Here is a 22,397-nt window from a genome sequence, read left to right as displayed (position 1 = left end):
CAAAGAAAGTTATTAGAAGCATGGGGAGGCTTCCAGAAAAGAGAAACTTCACCTTCCACTCCAAGTTCAAGGCGCACTTCCTCAACCTGCTTTCTCAAAGCCCTGGTCTACATGATAAACTTATGCTGGTATAACTACATTACTCAGGGGTGTGGAAAATTAGTTATACCAAGCATAGGCACTGACTCTGTGGGTGCTCTGGAACTGGAGCACCCACAGGGAAATAATGGTGGGTACTGAGTACCCACCATCAGCCCCTCCCCAGTGCCTCCCACCCACCAGCGGGCCCAAGGATCAGCACTTTCCCCTCCCTCTCAGCGCCTCCCGCCCATCTGTTTCGCCGTGTGCAGGAGGCTGGGAGGAAAGAGGAGGAGCGAGGACACGGTGTGCTTGGGGGAGGCGGCGGAACTGGGCAGGGAGAGGCGGGGTGGGGGTGGAGTGGGGGCGGAGTGGGGGCGGGAAGGGGTGGAATGGGGTCGGGGTCTGGGGCAGAGCTGGGAGTCAAGCACCTCCTGACACTTTAGAAAGTCGGCCCCTGTGATACCGACCGAACTTCTGGTGTGGACAGCGCTAAGTTGACAGGAGGGCTTCTCACACTGACATAGCTACTGCCTCTCGAGGAGGTGGCGTACGTATAACCAACAGGAGAAGCTCTCCCATTGGCGTAGGTAGCGTCTTCACTAAGTGCTGCAGTACCGTGAGTATAGACAAGCCCTGACACACACAGAGCAGCATGTATATTCTAAAAAAATCTAAAAACAAGCCCTACCAAAATAAAACCCTCCAGTGCGCACACAGTTATCTCCTTGGGGAGAGGAGGAGAGAGAGAATGAACTGCATGTGACAGATATTAGTCATGTTGTTTAATTTACTACTGGAAGGTGCTCAGACATTACAGAGATGAGCACAGTATAAGAAATTTCATTCAGAAGAATGAAATATGGGGCCTATTTTAGTTTACAAAGGAAACAAATTAAAGGTGATAGGAAAGAGGTACACGAAACAATGATTCGGGTAGGAGTGCCAGACCTACTTCTCTATTTACCCTCTTTCCTAATACACCGCTACCTTGATATAACGCCACCCGATATTACACGAATTTGGATATAACGCGGTAAAGCAGTTCTCCAGGGGGAGGGTGGGGGCTGTGCACTCCGGTGGAGCAAAGTAAGTTCAATATAACACGGTTTCACCTATAACGCGGTAAGATTTTTTGGCTCCCAAGGACAGCGTTATATCGAGGTAGAGGGGTATGAGAGCAATAGGCAGTCAATAAAAGTGAAAGCCAACAAATTAAAGCTGTTAAAAAAACATAATGCATAATTACCCAGTGAACCTCACTGCCACAAGATATTATTGAGGCCAAGAAATTAGGAGTATAAAACCCAACTAGATTGTTCTATATAACAAAAACATCTACAGTTCAATTATTTTTAAAGTTATCTAATGTAAGGGATACAAACAATCATATTTTACCCAGTAACTGACTGGGGTTAGGAAGAAACTTCTCCCCGTGGGCAGGTTATATGGGGTCCTTGCATCTTCTTCTGAAGCATCTTATACTGACAACAGTCAGAAAGAAAATACTTGACTTGAGGGATCACTGGTCTGATCCTTTATGGAAATTCCTATGGTCCTAGGACTTATGAAGAAAGACTAAAACTAAAGGAGTGTGGTCTAGTGGTTAGAGTAGAGTAAGAGCCAGGTCACCTTGGATCTATTCTTGTTTCTATCACAGATTTGTTATATGCCTTTGGAGAAATCACTTTCTCTCTCTTCCCTCAGTATCCTGGGCAGCAGAACAAGGATAATCCAACCCCAACCTCACAGCTGTGTTATGAGACATAAAGCACTTTGAGAGCCTTGGATTAAAGTCTCTATGTGCAAAATATTTTTTATTAAATATGAACAACTTGGCTAAATGACAGCAACTAAAGAGAATATGATCACAATATGTAAACACCAAGAAAGCAAAAGAGCAGTTGGGGATAGGGTAATAAAGTGGTGTAATAAGAAGTAAAGAAAAAAAATTGTAGGGGGAAATTAAGGATGAATATCAAAAAAAGTATGTAAGCCCCCTTACTTAGATCTTAAAATTGGACTGGACATGCCACTAGACAGCGTGCTGTGCTAAGACGTGAAGAGGAAAAATTCTGCATTAGTCAGGGGATGGAGCAAATAAGTCTTTTCTATCTCCAGTTTGTGGGATTCTGTGAAATTGTTTAGACACTATTAATAACCCAGTATGTCCATTGCCAGGGCAGCCTGTTTCTCCATAGCTAGTGGGGGCAGCTTAAATGTAATCCTCTGGCTAAACAAGGAAAACTCCACACTTCCAGGGTAAGCAAGAGTCCAAAGCATACAGTGGCTCCAACAGATGCTCTTTGTCCTCTCCAGGCCACAGCTCCTCCCAAATCCACCCTCTCTTGGAAGCCCTGCCAATGGGCCCTGAACTAGGAAGCCAACGCTCAATGTATACCTTTTGGCTCCCTTTGTCTGTGATCTTTTCCTTCTCTCTGTCCTTTAACTCTCCCCTGAGACTTGGCTACTTCTGTCCCTTCAGCATAAAACCAACAGTTCTGAGGTACCTCAAAACCCATCCCCCAACAGCTCTATCCACCTCAGGCATCTTTACCAAAGTCCATAAGAACTTCTTCCTCCCTGGGGTTCCTGACCCTTCAGTCCATCTGCCTCTTAGGCCTCCTCCCAGCCAGTGTGGAGTAGTTGTTATTGTTGGGTTAGGGTAGGGGAGGCTCCATTTTGGAAGGTGGGCCTCTGGTCAACAGGGTACAATCCACACCAGGCCCTAGCTGCCAGTACTACCCACCCCTAAAGTTTGAACATCACCACTCAGACCCCAAACAATCATGGAGTTTTGCCCTAAAATTGTATTTAAAAAATCATAAAACAGAAAAGGTTTTAGTGTGTGATGTGGTTCGTCTCCTGATTTCTGACTCACACCCCCGCCCACGCCCAGTGCATGTGTGTGGCATGACCATATTGTCAACTCTCCCACATTTAGATTGTGCAGGAGTGCTCGCTGGAACAAGGATCAAACCACACCGATGGGTATAAAATGCTCCCTAACAGTGACAAGTTTCCAGCTTCTCCCTGACACCAAAAATCCTCCTCAGCCCCAGACATGCCCATCCCCCACATCCATTCTGCCCCCAGTGAACCTCTGATCCTTTTGCAGCTCCCGGGGTTCTCCAGTCCCCTCACCCAGACCTGGGGTGAGAGCAGCTGCAGCACAGGCTTTTTCACCCTCTTCCAAGGCCTGGGGGCATGGTGCAGCTCCAGTAGGGTGACCAGATGTCCTGATTTTATAGGGACAATCCCAATATTTGGGGCTTTGTCTTATATAGGCACCTATTACCCCCGACCCCCCGTCTCCATTTTTCACATTTGCTATCTGGTCACCCTAGGCTCCAGAGGTTCTTCACCCCCTCCCCCTTCCCCAGGGCCAGAGAGCAGAGTGATCCACTGTTCGTAGCGAGAAAGAAGGGAGCAGAGCCACCTTGAGCTACTAGGCTCTTTCTGCTCCCTCTTCCCCGCTTATGAATATTGGGGGGGGAGGAAACGCCCTGAAAATGGGGGCAGAGGAATAGGAGGGGGAGTAAGGGGAGGTACTGAGACTCGGTGAGGGTGGAGGCAGTGGGGAGACAGCCTGCTCCAGCCTGGAAATGTGGGTCCTGGGGTTCCTATCTGCTCCCAGGCCCGTTCCAGCCCCTATGGGTCCTGTTCCCTGCTCCTGACCTAAGAAGCCACAAACAGTGTATAGTATAGATGGGATCTTTAGTCAGAGCCTTTAAAGAGAATTAAGTTAGAATTGGTCACCTTTAAACAAAAATTCTTAATTTGTTTTTTTTAAACAAAAACAAACAAAATTGTGAAACATTTTTATTTTGGTCAGTTTTCCATTGTTTTTGTTGTTAAAACAAGCAAACAAACACACCAAAAAACCCGACCAAAAACTCAGAAACCGAGAAACTTCACCAACCTGCCCCTCTCCCCCCAAAATTTTGTTTCAGTTTTTTGTTTAAAAAAAAAAAAGAAAAAGAAAAAGAAAAAGTAGATGCTTTTGATATTTTTTTCCTTAAAAAATCATGCAGAAAAAGAAAAATTCCATGTATATATACCAGGTAACTTAATTACCCATCCCAGCAGATTTCCTCCTTGCTACACTTCCTCAAATAGTTTCACCTGGGGCAACTGGCCTCCAGTCCTCACAGTTGAGGTAATACTATGGGGGAAAAGGGAGTTTCCTTCTGTTACTCCAAGGAAGGATCTTAACCCTTTTCACCTCCATAAACTGTCTAGGGTTATACATCCCCTCACAAGGTCATATTGAATTTCTAACTCTTGTAAGGATCTCATCTTTTCCTTTCCCATTGATCTCCTCCACGTCCCTGTCAAAGCCTTGAAGATTTACACACATGCCTTCCCTGAGTTTCCCTCTTACGGCCTCTTTTTGCATCGTCTCGGTTAAGAGTTTTGTCCCAGTAACTTATCCTGGCTAATGATTTGGAGGCACAAATATCTCCTCTCCAGCTCAATCCAATCCAAAATATCAGTAGCTTGCCTGCCAATGTGTCTTTATAGTTAACTGAAAGGTCCCATTTCAGTTTCTGGCCTGACTACAATCATGGCAGCTGTTACAGATTTCCTGCTTTTAAAACATTGTGTTATACTTTATTTGGGGCCTCTTCTGCCAGAATCCAGTAGAAGTAAAAGATCCCATTAAACATTTTGAAGAGAATCAGGTATAGCTCATGTCCCCCAGCTAACATTCCCCCTCTCAGTAAGTCATATGCTAATGTCCAAGGTGCTATTGTGAAGAACACAGGCTGTTGCAGTTGCCTGTGTGTTGACTATAGTATCTGACTCATGGCTTTGCACAGGGCTTGGAAATATGGTGCCTGGAACATAGAAGGCATGAACACTAGATTTCTGTTCTGCATGGGAGATGGAGACAAATACACTCACTGCCCTGATCTGAATGAGCCCAAAAGGTGCAAAACTCATATCTGGGCCCAAATTTCCCTAAGTTCAGGATGTTACCTCTACAGTTTTGCATTAGGCCTTTGCTAAGCACGAACCAATCAACATGTCATGTAATCCACACGTAGGGCTTTCTAGATGCTGCTAGGTATGTCGCAGTTCTCACTAGTCCCTATTTTAAATAGAAATGTTTTTCTGGAGGTTCCAAATGTCTCTTCTCCCAGGGTAGTTGTCGTTTAAGTATCAGTGAGGTTAAGTCTCATTTCTACAATGAGCAAGTGATAAGGAGGTGGCAGCTTTAGTGACTATAAAGCCAAGAAAGCCATATTCCACACTCAGAGTTAACATTATTACTTTAGTTAGTTATTTCCAGTATCTCCAGAAGCTGGGGCTGGACAACAGGGTTGGATCACCCGTCTTGGCTAATAGCCATTGCTGGACTTATCCTCCATCAACTTATCTAGTTCTTTTTAAAACTCAGTTATACTTTTGGCCTTCACAACATCCCATGGCAAGAGTTCCATGGGTTGACTATGTGTTGTGTGAAGTACTTCCTTGTGTTAGTTTTAAACCTGCTGCCTCTTAATTTCATTGGGTGACCCCTGGTTCCTGTGTTATGTGATGATGGTCCTTCAGGCTCCCTGCAGCACATCATTACCACAGGGTTTCACCTAGTTTTCAATAGCTCCAGAAAGGGGCATTCGCCATCACCTTGGATATTCTGGCCTGCTGTGCAACTGTTTGCTCATGTTACTGTTTTGTGCCTACTCAGTCACCAGGGCTGTCAAGCCACCACCTTCCATCATTACTAAAAAGAAACATGGGATCATTTTAAAAAAAAATGGTAAGGAGTGAAGTAGCTGGAAATGACTAAAGTATCAAAGCCCTAGAACCTGTGAGAGCTGCTAATACAATGAATAAATACCGCCCACTGCACCACAACTAACAACCCTGGGCATTTTACTTCTCAAAGCGTATCAGCCACCTTCATTGACTAAGCCTCATCAGCCTCCCATGACGTAGGTAGCTATTACCTCCATTGGACAGATGCTGTACAGGAGGATCAGAAAGGCTAGGTGGCTTGCCCAAAACGTCACACCGCTCTATGGCACAAAGTCATTGGGACTCGGAGGACTAGGAATTGAACCCAGGCATCCTGGTTTCCAGTCGCAATGAATAATTCACCAGCCCTAACAGAATGTGCAGTTAATTACCACAGGGAATTCAGAGCCTGGATGGTGCTTTGTTTAAAGGACAAAATGCTTGTATCTGTTGCAGAAATTCTAAAAAAAACCTTTTTAAATTAAGCATTTTAACTCTTGGGAGAAGGAAGCCATGCATAAGTGTCCTCCCCTTAGTGCCAGGGGGGTTAAAAGGGCAGCTTTCCAAATAATACATTAAAATAAAGGGGGGAAATGCACCAGCGTGACTTTTGAGAAATCATGTACATTACAAATGTGGGTTACGTTAATTGCCAAATTATAGTGCTGCAGCTTCATTACACACAACCCCTACTCCCACTCCTGCTCAGGGTCTCACGCTGGCAAACAAAAGCCTAAGTTACAGATTGAAACTTACTTTAAAAAAAGTCAAATCTCATATTCTCATGTAATCACCTGAGCCCAGGAGCTGGTGCTTTCAGAAAAAGTATTGAGACCCCCCCCACAATAAAATCGCAGGACATTTCACTTAGAACCCAGCAATGAAGCAAAGACTAACTTCCCTCTCAACTATAACAGACCAGGGGGCCCATTCAGACGGAAAGCTGTCAGAGTGTTTTAGAAGGAAAACAGCACAAGGATATAAATCTAAACTCAGCTCAGAAAATCCCCCAAAGTGAAGGAGGGTTCAGATCCGGGGCTTAGATTTGGGCCTGTTAGGTTTTTCCAGCCCTAAAGTGCAATAATAAACATACCAAGATAAATGAGACATTCATTTGCTACAGAAGGTGGGAATTTGACCTTTGCCTATTTAGACCTTATTTCATTAGGCTTCTGCCACCAATACACTGGATACCTGAATGGTGCTTTCACAAGGTTTTCACTGGTCATTTTCACTTCAGAGACAGAGATACTCTTGGCCATTTTGGCTAGAAGGACAATTAACCAGATTGTCTCAGGTGGCTTCTGTATAAACACCCTCATGATGTGAACGTACCAATCCCAGCAACCACCTCCACCAGTACTGGTTCAGCTTTGGTGGCTTCCTTAATACAGTATAGACATATTAGGATGGAAGACCAATGAATTAGGAAGTGCATTTACAAGGGAATGCTGCTACCCAGCTGGTGATCACATGAGCTCCAAAAGCTTCAGTAGCACAATATAATCATCAATGATGGACACAGACTGAAGATCCAGCCAGACGGCCTTAAGGAACTAAATATACATCAGTCCTGGTGGTTCTTGTTCTGCAAGGAAGCTATGTCCTTTTGAGAGTTATCGTGGTGATGATGTTGATGCTTTTGAAATGGCCACTGGACAGGTCAGAACACACTGTGCTCAGGTAATAAGGCAGAGATCTACTTTTTGACAGGAACTCTTAATTCTAATCCCTTTTTATTTTTAAATAAAATTGATTGCAAACTGATTTGGAGCCATTTTTTAAGTGGGCGATTATCTGGGACATATTGAAAAAAATAAGTAATCTCAGGTTTTCTGAATGACACAGAAACGTCACTTAGCTTTAGAACTTGGAAACAGGCTGGGGGGAGGGGGGAGCTTGTATTTCCAATTTCTTTCCTGCTCAAATTGGCCTCCTCTTAAGAGATTTATCTTTCCAAATCCTGGGGGACTATAAGGATTTAACACCATCTGGATATGTTCTCAACCTATCAGTAAACCTGAGACTTTGTTGCTCTCAGTAATATGGCAATACCTAGGAAACCAAGATCCCCTATGTTCACCTTTGCCTTAGGATGGTAATTAGAATTGGCATTTTCAAACAGCACCTCCCACTCCAAAGTATCCTATCGAGCTCTGTAAACTATGGCCCAAAACATGGAAATGATCCCAATTTAGGCACGGGTTACTCCTGCAAAGCAGGGTTGTCGTATACCCAGATTACCAGCAGTACCCTTTGTTCAAAGCAGCAATAAACTGTGCGAGTGGGGCTCTGTGGTCCCCATTCCGATATAGGGGTCATACTGTAGAAGCCTGGTGAGCATGTCCTGGATCCCCAAATGCTCCTCTGTTACCTTGGGGTCTCTGGAGTGACCTTTTGGTGGTTTGGGAAGATACCCAAAATCAAGGCACAAAAATCCCACCCCATACTCCCTCTCTGCCTGTAGCAGACGGAATTTGGCTCAATATATGTGCAGGGGCACGGGAATGCATCCCCTCTGGGGTGGCATACATAATCCAGGCAGACAGCACACCACACCACACAACAGCAGAAAGGAGGGAAAAAATTGGCCAAGGATTCCTCCTCCCCTCCCCTGGACTTAAAGAACAAAACAAACAAACAGCCTCCCACTCAGTCACGGTGCTTCAGAGACACTGAGGTCCTTGTGGTTATCAGAAGGGTCTAGGGCTTCCTTAGATCAAGGGCCCTTCATTACTTGTTCACTAAAGCCGAGAGGAACCGGCAGAAATACTACGAGTACTTAGGCGGAAAAACATTACAGAGTCTAAAGGCACTTTAAATGATTTAGCTACAAACTCGCCTGTAATAAGACATCTATTTTGGTTAATCTTTTAGTTGCAAATCTTGGAACTCTTGAACCTGCCTGAGGGTACTGTCAGCAGCACTCCATTTAAACACTGCTTATTGGGAATAACTGCTATTTCCCACTGTAACCTCCAAACCTCTTCAAGTCTATCTTATTGCTTTGCCCAAATATACTCGCCTTGAGGATGCAGAGGGTTTTTTTCCCCTTCTCTCCATTTCAGTAAGAACTGTTAAGATGATTTAAAGAAGCCAAATCAGACAAGACCATTTCCCATGTGATGCAGCATGGGCTCAAAATAGCCTGCCCCAGGTTTTTTAGAGGATTTTTTTTTCTGTAGTGCTTGCTAGGGTTATATATTCAAATGACTGTAGTTTGATCACTTGTCACATGCAAGGGATTTGAAGAGACAGGTGCATTTTCATCTTCCCAGTGAGCCAATTTAGGACAAGGCTCCCCGCCCTCACCTGAAGGAAGAGGCCTCTCTCCCAAGATGCAAGTGACTAGAATCTTTCTTTGCACTGACTCAGCTGGAAACCTTCCTTTGTAGTAAGTTCAGTATTGCTGACTCTGGTGTGCTTATTGCAGTCTTGCCCGTGTTTTTATTTTGATAGGAAGGACAAGTATAATGGGTGCTAATCAGGATTGATGAGAGGCCTAGTAAGCAAGTCACTGCTGAAATGGACTCAGTTGTTTCCCTGTTGAATCAAAACCCCATCTCCTACCCAATCCCAGCATAACTTCACCCAGCAAGTTTAATGTACACCTGTTAGAATTCTAGGTAGTTGATTCCTTAACACATATGCTTGATCTATTGACAGCGTAGCACTGTCCTGTCTCTGAATAATTTACAGAGGAATGATAAAAACCCTTGTAGAAGGAATGGGGCAGTGGTTCAGGGCCATCTTATCCCTGAAGCTATTATTCATAATACAGTGGGTGCCAATAAGTGACAAATATTTTCCATCAAGTGGTGATTTCACATCCTCTCCTGTCCTAACATTACTGCAGTTACATGAAGCAATGAATGTTGAACTGAAGAGACCTACTGTATGTGCCATTTGGTACAATGTGGTACACAGAAAAGGCAAATATGTGATCTTCAGAAGTGTCCGTATGAGTAGGGAGGACAGTAAGCTCTGGCATTGATGATTTAGTGGCATCCAGAGAGGTTTCCAGTCCATAACAACAAAGCAGACAGGCTCTTGAGAATGCAATCCCTTACTGTTCTTGGTTTCATTAGGCTTCCCCAGTGACTATACTCAATCAGCAAAAGCCTTTGCAGGCCTGCACCTGGTCAATGTAAACTATGGTCCTAGTTAACTCTTCAGCTGGCTCATCCCAAAGCTAGCTACTTGTCCTTCCTATCAAAATAAAAACACGGGCAAGACTGCAATAAGCACACCAGAGTCAGCAATACTGAACTTACTTTCTCACCCTACATCTTTCTGCTTCAAAGAGGCTCTCAGCTTTTTCTTCCTTTTCTTTTTTTATAAACTCAGTGGGAGCTAACATGATATACCTGATCTGTCTGCCTAGGTGAGTCAGCAGAGTAAGCACTGCATTTCAAACAGATGTTAATGGTTATCTTTTTTGCAAAAGTAGGGATAAAGTGCTGTGGGCTTAAGAAATTCCAACCCACAACTTCCCAGAAGCTGGAAATGGGTGACAGCGGATGGATCACTTGATGATTACCTATTCTGTTCATTCCCTCTGGGGCACCTGGCATTGGTCACTGTTGGAAGACAGGATACTGGGCTAGATGGACCTTTCGTCTCATTCTTATGGACACATTGTCAAAGGAGAATTACCGGTAATACCATCAGGCAGGGAAATTCCATACATACACTAACCGAATTACGTTTTGCATCGAGGTTTTCAGTACAAAGAGCCAGTGAGCACATGCAAGCACACACAGTGTATTTTTAACCCAGAGAACAAACAGAGTCTCCAGAAAGCAAACGGACCCTAAACTAGAGGACAAGGAATTATCACACATGCGCCCTGTTCTGAGCAACAAAACAGTGGTTAGCACAGATTCTGCTGATTGGCAACCAGAGTTGGGTGAATCAGTGGTGTGCTGCTAGTAAACACAATTTATCGTTTAAATCAGAGTACTGCACTACACTGGAATGCTGCAATCTTTGGAAAACTGGGCACCTAAGAGCTTGTCCATACGGAACAGCAATGCACAGTAACGTGTTGTGCATTAACTGGCCATGTAAACACTGCTAGTGCACACTAAATGCTTCAGACAGCACCATGTTAAAGTGCATCAGGGAACCTTCTGTGCTCACCTACATGGACCAGTTAATGTGTAACATGTTCCTGTGCTTTACAGGTCACACCCCCCAAGGCATATTACCCCATCATATAGACAAGCTCTTAACCGCCTCTTTTCAGTGACAGTTTTACATTCTCTTGCATCTGAGCTTTGTTGCATTCTAATGTGTGTTGTCCTGTTTTCCAGGTGGGTTCCCGAGGTCAGACTGTGAGCAAAGAGGAATGTAGATCCAGACATGCAAAATTAAAAATACTCCACACTCACAATTGGAGCCAAATTTTCAAAATTGCTCCACTTTTATTTTAAGTGTAAGTTTAGCGCCCTCGTGGCCAAGATGGAGTCTGCTCTGCAAGACTCTGGCCAAGAGAAGGCGCACGCAGGAATGCAGCAGGAAAAATCCCTTCCATCCCAGGGGCACCTATTCCAACCCCCCGCAGAGTGAACACACACACACCGACCGGAAAAGTACAAGGGATATAAGAAAGGAAAATATTTATTTACAGAGGGATGAGAGGAGAAAAACAACATGGGGAAATATAGTGTTACCAAACCAAGGCCCCATGGGCCCAGTGGTAGCACAGTCTGGAAGGGCAGACACCGATCAATGTGTCTGCACACAGAGGTCAGGAGTCCTGAGCAAAGTTCCAGTCCAGTGGTGAGTCTTGGGTGCTCCTGGTCGTCTTCAGCACCAGTAAACTTTTCCCAACAAACCCCTCCAGTGCCCTCTCTGCAAAGCCCCACAGAGCGGCCACCTCCCCACTTAACTAGCTACAGCCTCCCTCCTTGTTCCCAATGAAGAGTCACAAGCCCCAGTACTCACAGCCCCATGCTGGTCTGGGCAGCCGTGATACTGGAGGCTATCTCCAGGCAAACGTTCCGTTTTCTGCCTCCTTGAAATTTGGGATTTGCACAAAAACATCATAAGATTTTTTTTTAATTGAGGAAAAGTGCATTTTCTTCTTTCTCTTCATACTCAAGTGCAACCACTTTGGCCCAAGCTTTCAAAATAAACAAATAATAATTATTTAAATTAATCAATCACCTTCCAAAGAGGCATAGCCTGAAAGGTGAAGGTTTTGGTAAGTTATAAGTGACTGACAACAGGGGGTTAGAATGGAATTGCTTATGCAACCTTAGCTCCGGCAATCCACTATCACAATAATAATGAGTGTCTACATTATTAATGGAGATGTTTATTCTTATGACCAAATACAGTGAGTTAATATTTAATCCAAAATCCACATGAAACCCCAACCTCCCCTGGCTTCTCATTTATCTCCTTGTTACCTTGGAAATCTCTGAGCTTTGTAAACTGACCTGAGACTTTGGCTATTAGGGTCTGATCTAAGAACTACACTAGCTGTTTTCTACATAAGTACTGCATCTTTTGATCTGGTAACCACTGTCACTTGGGATCTACAAGGTTTCTTAGATAATCCTGGAGAGCCAATGCTTTGTAACTCACTTCACTTTGATATTCAAGGCAAAAGCTGGACAGCCCACACATAAAAAGACAGACTTCTCTTTCTTCACAGACTTAATTTCATCTGCAAATTACATATACGGAGACAGATATTTATACAGGAAAGCCCTGATCCTCCCGAGGGGAGCTCAGACTCTCCAATGTGTAATTTTGCGTTAGGAATATGATATGCAATCTCGCCTTTCTTCTTGAGGTGGTAGGAGAAAGGGGGAAAGTCGCTGAAATCATCTCCAAGAAATCGCTCCCCTACATAAACCTACAGCTAATAGGATATAAAATGTGGCGGCAACATAAAAGAGAACTAACGGGTTCTTCCTACTTTCATATCACTGTAATCAATAAGGACATGTTAGGGTGTGTTTCTTAACGGGCTATATTTTTGTGTAGATTTTATTTTTAAAGCCAGGTTTGTAGATCTGGTTAAAGGGAGTTTTTGAGACGGGTTTGTGGTTAAACGCTTTTTAAGAGGTGGCTTGGCTAAGGGGGGCTGGATAGCTCAGGGACTGGTATTGGGTTATGGGGTTTTCATGGGTTTGAATCCCATTTAGGATAACAGGGGTCCAAGGTGTCAGATTTTCTGTTGCCCATGACCTGCCTCCATGCAGTGAGTTGTTAGTCTTAGTCCATTTCACAGGAAATGTTATGAAAAGCCACTAAAACTGGGATGAGCTGCCACTTGTGTATGGCCCACTGCAAGAGTCTGTCCTTGAGCTGACAAAGGCCCAGATCACAGCACATGCACAGCATTAAAAGCTACAACAGGTCAAGTAAAAGCAGGTTGCACAGGCTCCCGCCCCCTAGAATAAACCCAGGGCCTGATTATCAGAGGTGACCCTCACTGACTCCTACTGGAGTTGTGGGTGCTCAGGACTCCTGAAACCTAAATACACAGCCCAGCAGGCAGAGGCCTGAGGGAACAGACAAGCTTTGCCCTGTGCCCTAAACATCAACACACGCAGGCTCTGGTGGATCAACAGGGCTTCACAGCCGCTCCCCCTCTTTCCTGAGGATATCCGCCTGGCCATCCAACTGCCCTGCAGTTCTCAATATCACACCAAGCGAGAGTCAGCTGCTCTGATAAGGCCCTCTCTAGTCTGGCTGCGGGTTATAGCCACAGCTTGGCTTGCACCTCAAAAACAAGTTGTAAGCTAATAATTTTGTTTCCTGGCTAATAATTTTCAGCCAGCTCCCTGCAACACCCCATCTACCAACTTCTCACTGATGGCTCCTTCCATTCCCCAGGCCTTATTAACCCAGTGCCAACATCCTACTCTTCTCATTGCCCCTTTCCCTCACTTTTGCTGCCTGGCACCAACCCCGTTCTCCCGCTGCTGCTTCTAGGGTGACCAGATGTCCCGATTTTATAGGGACAGTCCCAATATTTGGGGCTTTTTCTTATATCGGTTCCTATTACCCCCTGCCCTGATTTTTCACCCTTGCTATCTGGTCACCCTAGCTGCTTCCTAGCTTCTCTCTACATTTGCTACTGCTGCCCTGCTCCCCCCATTCACTCTTCTACTCTGTTAGCTGTGAGGGTCACAGCGATAGCAGCCCTCCCGTGCTTCTGCTGCAATAGCATTAGAAGTGCAGATCGTCCTTTGTTACCCATTACTTTGGAATTACTTTGAAAGAAAGCCCCCTGCAGCTGATCCCAGTGCCAAACTAACAGTAAAGGTAGCACTGATAAGAGAGGAGCAGCACTTCAGACCAGCAGCTTTTGAAGTCAAAGGGACGAGGTTGAGGTATTTTCAAATCAGTTTTAATTCTTGATTGTTTAGAACAACCCGCTGGAAAGCCAGGACTGAAGTTTGCTTCTTTAATGAAATATTCTATTTTGTTCCACAGATGCCAGACGCCTGCTGTTCTGTCAGGGCAGGACTGCTCGTGAGGAGGTGCACACTTTTGTTATCGTAGGGTTGCGCAAGAAAAGCGGAGTGGGTTTTGAACACAGGTTTGTTATTGCAGGGCTAATCAAGAGATAGCTCAGTGGTTTGAGCATTGGCCTGCTAAACCCAGGGTTGTAAGTTCAATCCTTAAGGGCACCATTTAGGGATTTGGAGCAAAAATCTGTCTGGGGATTGGCCCTGCTTTGAGCAGGGGGTTGGACTAGATGACCTCCACAGGTCCCTTCCAACCCTGATATTCTACGAAGAGCATTGCTTTGTTATTTTAGGGTTGGTTGTAATGAAGCAAGGTTTGGAACACTGGTTTAGTAAGGGGCCAGGCTCCCTGCAGATCGGTTTGTTATTGCAGGGTTGGTTCTAATGAATGCTGGGCTTTCCTACCAGTTTGTTGTCAGACGGCTGTTTCTATTGGAGCTAGGTTGTGGATACTTATTTGCTACCAAAGGACTACTCATGACAAGTGCTGGGCTGTGCATACTAGGCTGTTTTTATAGGGTTGCCTGTGAGGAACTGCCCTACACCCATTAGTTTGGGATATCAGATGTGATCAGAGTGAGGGAATGACTCAAGAACCCATTAGAGAGCTCTAGGGGAATGGGCACGGGAAGATGGTTTTAATCAGATAAGGGAATTCGGTACATTGCTGCTGCATGCTATGAGATATCCTTTTAAGCTTCAGTAATTTTTTTGAGTCCCTGGGAAGCTTGTGAGGTGCCTTTGAAGGAAGCATGACTTATGAAATCGCAGTTTTTAGCCTAGATGGGTAATGTTAATGTTAATGAGAAAATACTGCGGTCTGTGATTGCAGTTCTCCTGAATCCCATAAGTTTGAAATAAATTATTCTGTTTTCCTAAATGAGGCAACATGGCACAATACTGCTTCTAAGTCAGTTCGATGGTGATTATTAATTTGTGGAGCACCGTTCACAAGGTTTGCCAGATTAAAAACAAATTAAAACAGAGGAAAGAGTTACAAACTTTCATTTAGCCGGGGCAGGGAGAAAACCTTTGCTTTAGGTTTTCAAAGGAGCAATGAGACTGGCAGCTAGAGAATTTTGCATGAGCAGAAAGCGACTTAGGCAAAAAGGGCCTGATTCTATTATCCATTGAAGTCAGTGGAGTAACCCTGGGGTAAGTGGGATCAGAACTCAGCAGAGTGAGTTCTCAGCCCATGAGGACCGTGGAGAGGAGAAGGAGCTTTGTGCTGAAACTCTGGCCAGTTAGTGAGCGCTGTTATTAGCTTCTGAAATGTATACAATTGCACTAAAGAGAACCATGTGTGTAATGGATAATCTAGGGCAATATAATCAAAAGGCACCACCCATTTAAGCTGCCCCACTTAACACCCAGAGTGCATTTTTCCTGGAGCACCTACAGCTCCAGGAGCTGTTTGCACTCGGCCCTTCTGAAAAAATCAGGCCCAAGGTTACAAACTGGGAACCCCAAACTGAGGCCCTGAAACCAGTCGCCACTTTTCAAATATACTATAGACTAGCCGGCCATTGGTCACGTGGAGTTTTAAAGGGCAGCTAACCTGGGGGATAAGAATGCAGTTTTGCTGGGGCAGATGCTCTAGAAGCTCTTAGTAGAATCCCACAAGCGCGGAAAATAAAAACAATCAAGTGCTCAAACCCGCAGTGATGTGTTTTGTCCCCGAATTTGAGGGCAGATGAGTAGAGTCTATTGTGACTCCTTCTAACCAAATCTTTGGAATCTCCTCGGAGTTACTATCAAGTATCTGCTGCCTCAATTGGGAAGTTTTTGTTACTCTCCCATGGGTGTCCTGTCCCTGGTGTAGCTTCACCAGTGGGAGAGCTAGCATAGACCACAAACTGGCATTTTTACCCCCCCCAGCATCTCACCCTGCCCAAGCAGGTATAGATGACGTGGTGATAAAAACATTGGCAGCTGGTCTACCCCAGTGAATCTCACCAGAACCTCAGTGTAGATGAGACTTTATCGGCATCCCCCTGCCCCATCCATTAGACTCTGTCATGGATCACACAACATGGTTCTGTTGTCCACTCCAGCAGACTTATAATATGCCCCACAGCCCACATGAGCTGGGGAGGAAGGAACCTTCAAAGGGACTGCCCCATAACCATTGCAGATGGCCCCTTTGATCGCAAAGCCTGCTCTTAGCACTAAACTGCCACGCAGCGTGAGCCCCACTCCCCTCCCTTGCAGAGGTGAGAGCGCTACTCCCTGGTGTCTCGTATCTGAGATTTCCCCTGTTGTTGGCACCTGCATTATTATCTAGAGAGGATTTATTTCACTCTGAAATAGGTCTCCAATGAAGTTATTAATCAGAGAGAGAGATGGAAGAGTACAACAAAGTTTATTTTGTGCTGTGGATGAATGATAAGCGAATACCGATGCCTTGGATAACAATCAGGAGAGAGAGAGAGAGAGAAAGGAAGGCGAAAGAAGTGCAGCATTGTGGGTAAATATATGCTGCTCTGGTGATGATTACCCGCAAAGTAATTAGTTTTTAAATCAGGCAGACATTTCAGAAACTACTCACTATGAGCGGCTTTAATTATTTATACTCCCTTTTATTCTTCTTATTTATAGTCATCCTCTTTGGAAAAGGAGATGCTTTCTGGGGTGGGCCACTCAGCCTGAACAGAAAGCCAGCTCCAGCCTGGCCTTACTGAGCACGCATCTCCGTAACAGCCAGGAATTTTAACAGCTAGTGGAAGCGGGGGGTGGGGGTGGGACCAAAAAACCTCAGAGGCCAAGTTTCACTTGTGCTGTTTTTTCTGGTGGTAAGAAAAATTCAAGTGAAAATTTCCACCCAAGTCGCTAGCTATGGAAAGCCCTCCTCTGCTTAGCCACTAAACTGTCCCTCTTTTCCATCATCCATTGAAGTGAGGCCACTCAGCAAGTCAGCCGCCCTGAGCCCACTGTCCCACTGCAGCGCTGATAAGCCAATTTCCCCGAGGCAGGGCTGAACTTTTCAGGGAATGTTTAGTCCCACTGAGAACAAGGGAGACTTATTTTCACTTTACTCTTTGCACAATATACTAAGTATTAGGGATTGGTACGTAACTGGTGCTGCCTTTTTGTTAACCTTTGAGCAGCTGACAAACAGGAGAGGAAGGGAAAGGGCATGGGCAAGAGGTTTACTGGAGTGTTGTCCAGTGGTTAGTACAAGGAATCAGGACTCCTGTGTTCTATGTACAGCTCTGCCAGTGACTCATGAAATGATTTTGGTCAAGTCACTTAACCACCCTGTGTCTCACTGCCTCTCAGTGCTCACCTGTAAATAAGGATTAACCCAAATTTGTAAAGCACTTTGAGAGCTTGGGCTGGAAGGTGCTGTGTAGATGGAAAGCATTTTACTAGTCTGGCAACCAGCAGCTAAAGCGGTACAGTGGATCTCAGGGCATCCAAGAGGGAGGGATATGTTTCTTGCCTGCTTTGCAGGCATTAAACCCTCAACCCAGCTTCTGATGATCTGTCACCGACTCTCTTAGTAATGGATTTTCCTGTTAAACTGTGGCTCAGATCCTGAATTTAGACCAGAAAGGGCATGATTTGGCCTTTGTGTACAAAAACTTGCTTTACCCACTACTGAAATGCAGCGACTTCCAAGGCATGCTCAGCAGCTATTTAATGGTGCACAGCAATACTAAATCAGAGTTTAGAACAGGAAGTGGATGCCTCTTGCATCAGCAAGGAGAAGGATGAGTTTAGTGCCTCTTAAAAATATTGTATCCATTTGAAACTGAAAAAGAAATGTAGAAAGGCAAAAGTGTAATTGGATACCTAGAAAATCGGCACACTAGGTAGGGGTCACGCGTTTGTTTTTACAAGAAAGTACTAGGGGATTTTTCATGTCCAAATACTGCTCAGAAACTGCTTTACATCTCATCAGAAAGCGCTTCACCTTTTTCAACATGTGCACAGGGTTCTAACACACTATTACTGTTTACTTTGCATGAGAAAGACACAGATCTGGACAAACTATTGAACACACCCACACATCTCTCTGCCTCAGGTTCCTCACCACTCTGAAGAGTTTTCATGGGGTCCAGGATTCCCCTCCTGCAGGTCATGGCTTTAAGAATCATGGAGTCTCTCTCTGCCCTCTGCAATCAGTGGCCTTCTGCTCTCCTGCCCAAACTTCCTGCATCTTGCTCTGTTAATCTCTCAGATTTTTATGTCCCATGACCTGCAGCTGATTTCTTTGTTTTGCTATGGGAATCTTCCACTCTCTACTTCTCCAGACCTCTGCAGATACAATTGGTCAAACTGGTTTCTCTAGGCTTCAGCCAGCCCATTGCCCCAAGGTGCTTCCACCTAAATAGATGACCATTAACAGTCTAATGACCCACCACTGTACCTGGTTGGGGGGAGGGGGGAGAACATGCTATAACCCTGACAGCAGATGACTGACAACACGGCCACACTGAGGCGTTCCATGATACAACACTTTCAGAAGAACTTCATAGCACCAGCCAGAATGAGCTGTACATAGATACATTTTCCAGGTCATCACAGGGCACACACAACATTTTTTTCCAACAGGCTGTCATTTACGTGACATCCACCCTTAACCTCTATAATCCCACATGTCAGTATGCAATCGTTGTGAAGGTGCTACCCAAACACCACTCCTTGATATTTAAGCTTGGAAGGATGAGATTTTTAATCAATAAATGTTAATAAACATCGATTTCACTGTACACACACAAACTGATTAAAATATTTCCATTGATAACAGAAATTCACAGATAGGCAGAGGAAGAAAAACGCTGCTTGAGAACTTCTTAGTTTGATTTCAGGCTATTTACTTTGTATATTGTGATGTTAACTATTTGTGTTTTAACAGTAATAACGTTTTCACTTTTTGAATCTCAACATCTACTACTGTCATTAAATAATTATTGTCTGACCCTCCTAAGTTTCCTACAACTATGACAATTTAAATCCATTTAAAAACTGAAAAAAGCATAACCCCTAATGTCACACAACTGTGAACAAAAGTTTAAATAGATAAAATAAATCTTGAAAATAAACATCAATACCTTTCAAAAATATATTAAAAAAATAAAAATCAAATGCTGCCGAACCTACTGATGTTACATAGGCCTGCAAAGTTAGCTCAGTGTCATTTAATGTCCTGCAAGCTAGAAGTATAGAATGTAGGATAACCTGGTAGTAACCGGGACCCCCTTAGGGGGGAAAAAAACAAACAACAAAATAAAGCAGATCGCACCCTGAGACTTTTACGTTCCTAAATGAAGACCCCAAGGTCTGTGTGCTTAAATTCAGAGGCTATTTGATAGAAGCAGCGCCCAGGGTTCAGCACAAGAATCAATTGTTAACAATGAATGATAATATCTATCTTAAGTATTTCTAGTACCCCCAGGTCCCATTACCATTGCACCTGAACACCTCACAAGCTTTCATGTATTGGTCTTCACAACACCCCTGCGAGAGGGGCAAGTGCTGCTATCCCCATTTCACAGCTGAGGAATTAAGGCCAGGGATACTAAGTGGCTTTCCCAAGCTCCCACAGGAAGCGGGTGGTGGAGATAAGAATTAAACCCAGGTCTTCTGAGTCTAAGACTATCACCCTAGCCACTAGACCAGCCTTCCCCTGGAAGGGTACATCTCAGGTTGAATTAAAGGATCATTATACTGTGATTTTTCTAACATGGGGCGGGGGGGTTACTAGAGCAAAGCCTGAAATAACTATTGTGGGTTGGTTTCTCTAACAGATCATAGGCCCTTTGGAGAATACACTGGGGAATGCCTCCCTCTATTGAGCCCTTTCAGAAATGCCACCAACTCTTTATATGGAGCCCAGCATGGGAAGTTTTAGTCTCATTCTCTTTTCTGTTTGTAACTGGCTCATTCAGATGTAACCAGCAATTAAAGTAGATTGAAACCAGAGAAGCAGCTCTCATGGTACCAGTCTAAAAGGGCGGGGGGGGGGGGGTTTGTTGTGCTCCCCAGCCAGGAAAGGAAGGGAATCGTCCCCTCTGTTTTCAGGAGAGGTGAGCCCTTCTATGCTGCCATACCCCCAATTCCTGCTTACTTTAACCTTTGTGTAGAGTTGTCCCCTTCGGTCCCAAGAGCTGCCGGTGGGCAAAAACACCCTTAGGACTTATTGTAGCCAGCAGGGGAGGAGGGGGCAAATGGCTCCAGCCAGCCCCCAGTGAACCTGTTAGACACAGATCTCCCCATTATCCACAGTGAGTACCTCTTGTTGCTGGCCGAGCCCCCGGTAGGATCCTTCAGCACATGTGTGTTCAGCCCACTCCTCAGGGCTCTCAGAAAGAACTCGCCTAACTCTGCCCCAGCACTGAGGGGCCAGGCCTCGTCACCATGGTTCTGTAATTGAACCCAGCTGCTCCCCCTTCTGCTTCTCCCTAGGGCTGCATTAACTCCTTCCTGGCCTTTGCAGACCCAGCCAGGTAAATCAAATTCAAATCCCTTCACTTTTTGAGGACCCCGTATCCAAACTAGCCAAGATCCCTCTCCCCCTACCCTAGATTAACATGGGGCAACATTTCAGTTCCAAACCAGTTCCTGCTTCAAGGCAGCTGAAGCCCCACAAACAGCCCAGCTCCCAGGATTTCTACTATTTTGGGCCAAAAGTCTTATGACAAGAAGTTGTGAGATTTCCCAAAGGGCCGATCCGCCTCCTAGCCCTAAGTTGGGTATGAGCTTGCAATAGGGGCGGGGCGGGAACTGTACACTTCTCATAACATACTGGCAGCTCTGTATTTTTCATAAATAAAAGTAAGGAGGTTTTTAAATCTTGGGGGAGCAATACTGTATTAACAGTCCAGCTGCAGCCAGCAGAGCAGACTGTACATAACGTGTCAGAGCTTCCTCAGAGCAGCTGGCTTTATTGCTGTCTCCTTTATAAAAACCACCTTTCCATAGCATCCTAACAGCTGGAAGCCATTCGCTGTGCCATTCCCGTGAAATGGCCTTTGACCCAGAGGAACGGTTCTTCAGCCGAGTTGAACAGCACAGTCCCCTTTTCTGAGAAGAGGAATTTTGCCCGTCCCAAGCTGTTTCCCAGCATCCCTCTCCATCGTGCTCAGGAACATTTGTTGGATACAGCAGAAATGTTGGGCTAGCTCTCTGTACTCACTGGTCTGGAGCTTGCAATGTGCTGGGCACCCTTTGCTCCCATGTCTTTTGCTTTGTGCAGGGGTAAATTGCTCATAGGCTGAAATAGAATCTTAGGGAAAGCCTGCAGGATGAGGTAACGCTTGTGGGAGCTGGGGGTGAGGGGGGGGCATTACTGCAGTCACATCTCCAGCTCATTCATAAGTGCTACATCATCTACATCAGTCCTTTTTCATAAGAACTTCAGCTCAAGTGGCCATCTGCCCATCGCAATTCACTAAAACAATGAGACCCTCTGTGCAGACAGTTTCACGACTGTAGAATCTCGTTTGTCGGAAGAGAATGGGGGACCAAGAATTTATCTGGACTAATTGGATTTTGGAGAAATAGGAGAAACTTTAATACAAAGTGTTCAGCAATGGACATAACCCGTCCACTATTTAAATTGGGCTAAAAGGGGGTTGCAAGATAAATGAGGTTCTACTATGTGTCAGAGTAGCTAGACAGAAATATTTCTTTGACAATTATAAGACAATATAATTCCATCCACACAGAAGCACAAAGAACCCACATAGTTGAACTGCTCAGTAATAGTGACCATAATGTAATTAAATGTAACATCCTTGTAGTGGGGATAATATGAAAAAACCCACCACCACGGTAATGTTTAACTTCCAAAAGGGGAACTACACAAAAATGAGGATGTTAGCTGGAAATTAAAAGGCATTGTCACAAGGATTAAATACCTGGAAGCAACGTAGGCACTATTTAAAAATCCCATAATAGAAGCTCAGACTAAGTTTTACACCCCAAATCAGAAAAGATAATAAGAGGACCAAAAGAATGCCAGCATGGAAAATCAGAAAAGTAATGGAGGCTTTTAGAGGCAAAAAGTCATCCTTTAAAATTTACAAGTCAGATCCTAGTGAGGCTATCAGGTGCAAAAACTGCCAGTTTAAGTAT

General features: G+C 44.7%; 1 protein-coding gene across 4 annotated transcripts in view; it reads right to left on the bottom strand.

Moving 5' to 3' along the window:
- Nucleotides 1-20,639, bottom strand: part of TNRC6C (trinucleotide repeat containing adaptor 6C) — a 610,512-nt gene extending 589,873 nt beyond the window's left edge. For 2 of the 4 annotated variants that reach the window (XM_039501293.1, XM_039501297.1), the window contains exon 1: nucleotides 20,389-20,531. The gene's annotated coding sequence lies outside the window, so the exon portion shown is untranslated. Of the gene's footprint in view, nucleotides 1-19,726; nucleotides 19,771-20,388; nucleotides 20,532-20,553 lie in introns of those variants that run through there. The other 2 variants (XM_039501295.1, XM_039501294.1) reach the window with 2 other exon arrangements.
- Between the last annotated feature and the right edge of the window lie 1,758 nt (nucleotides 20,640-22,397).

This window comes from Mauremys reevesii, linkage group 15, assembly GCF_016161935.1.
Source record: "Mauremys reevesii isolate NIE-2019 linkage group 15, ASM1616193v1, whole genome shotgun sequence".
Taxonomy (NCBI): Eukaryota; Metazoa; Chordata; order Testudines; family Geoemydidae; genus Mauremys; species Mauremys reevesii.
This window is presented reverse-complemented; position numbering and strand designations above follow the sequence as displayed.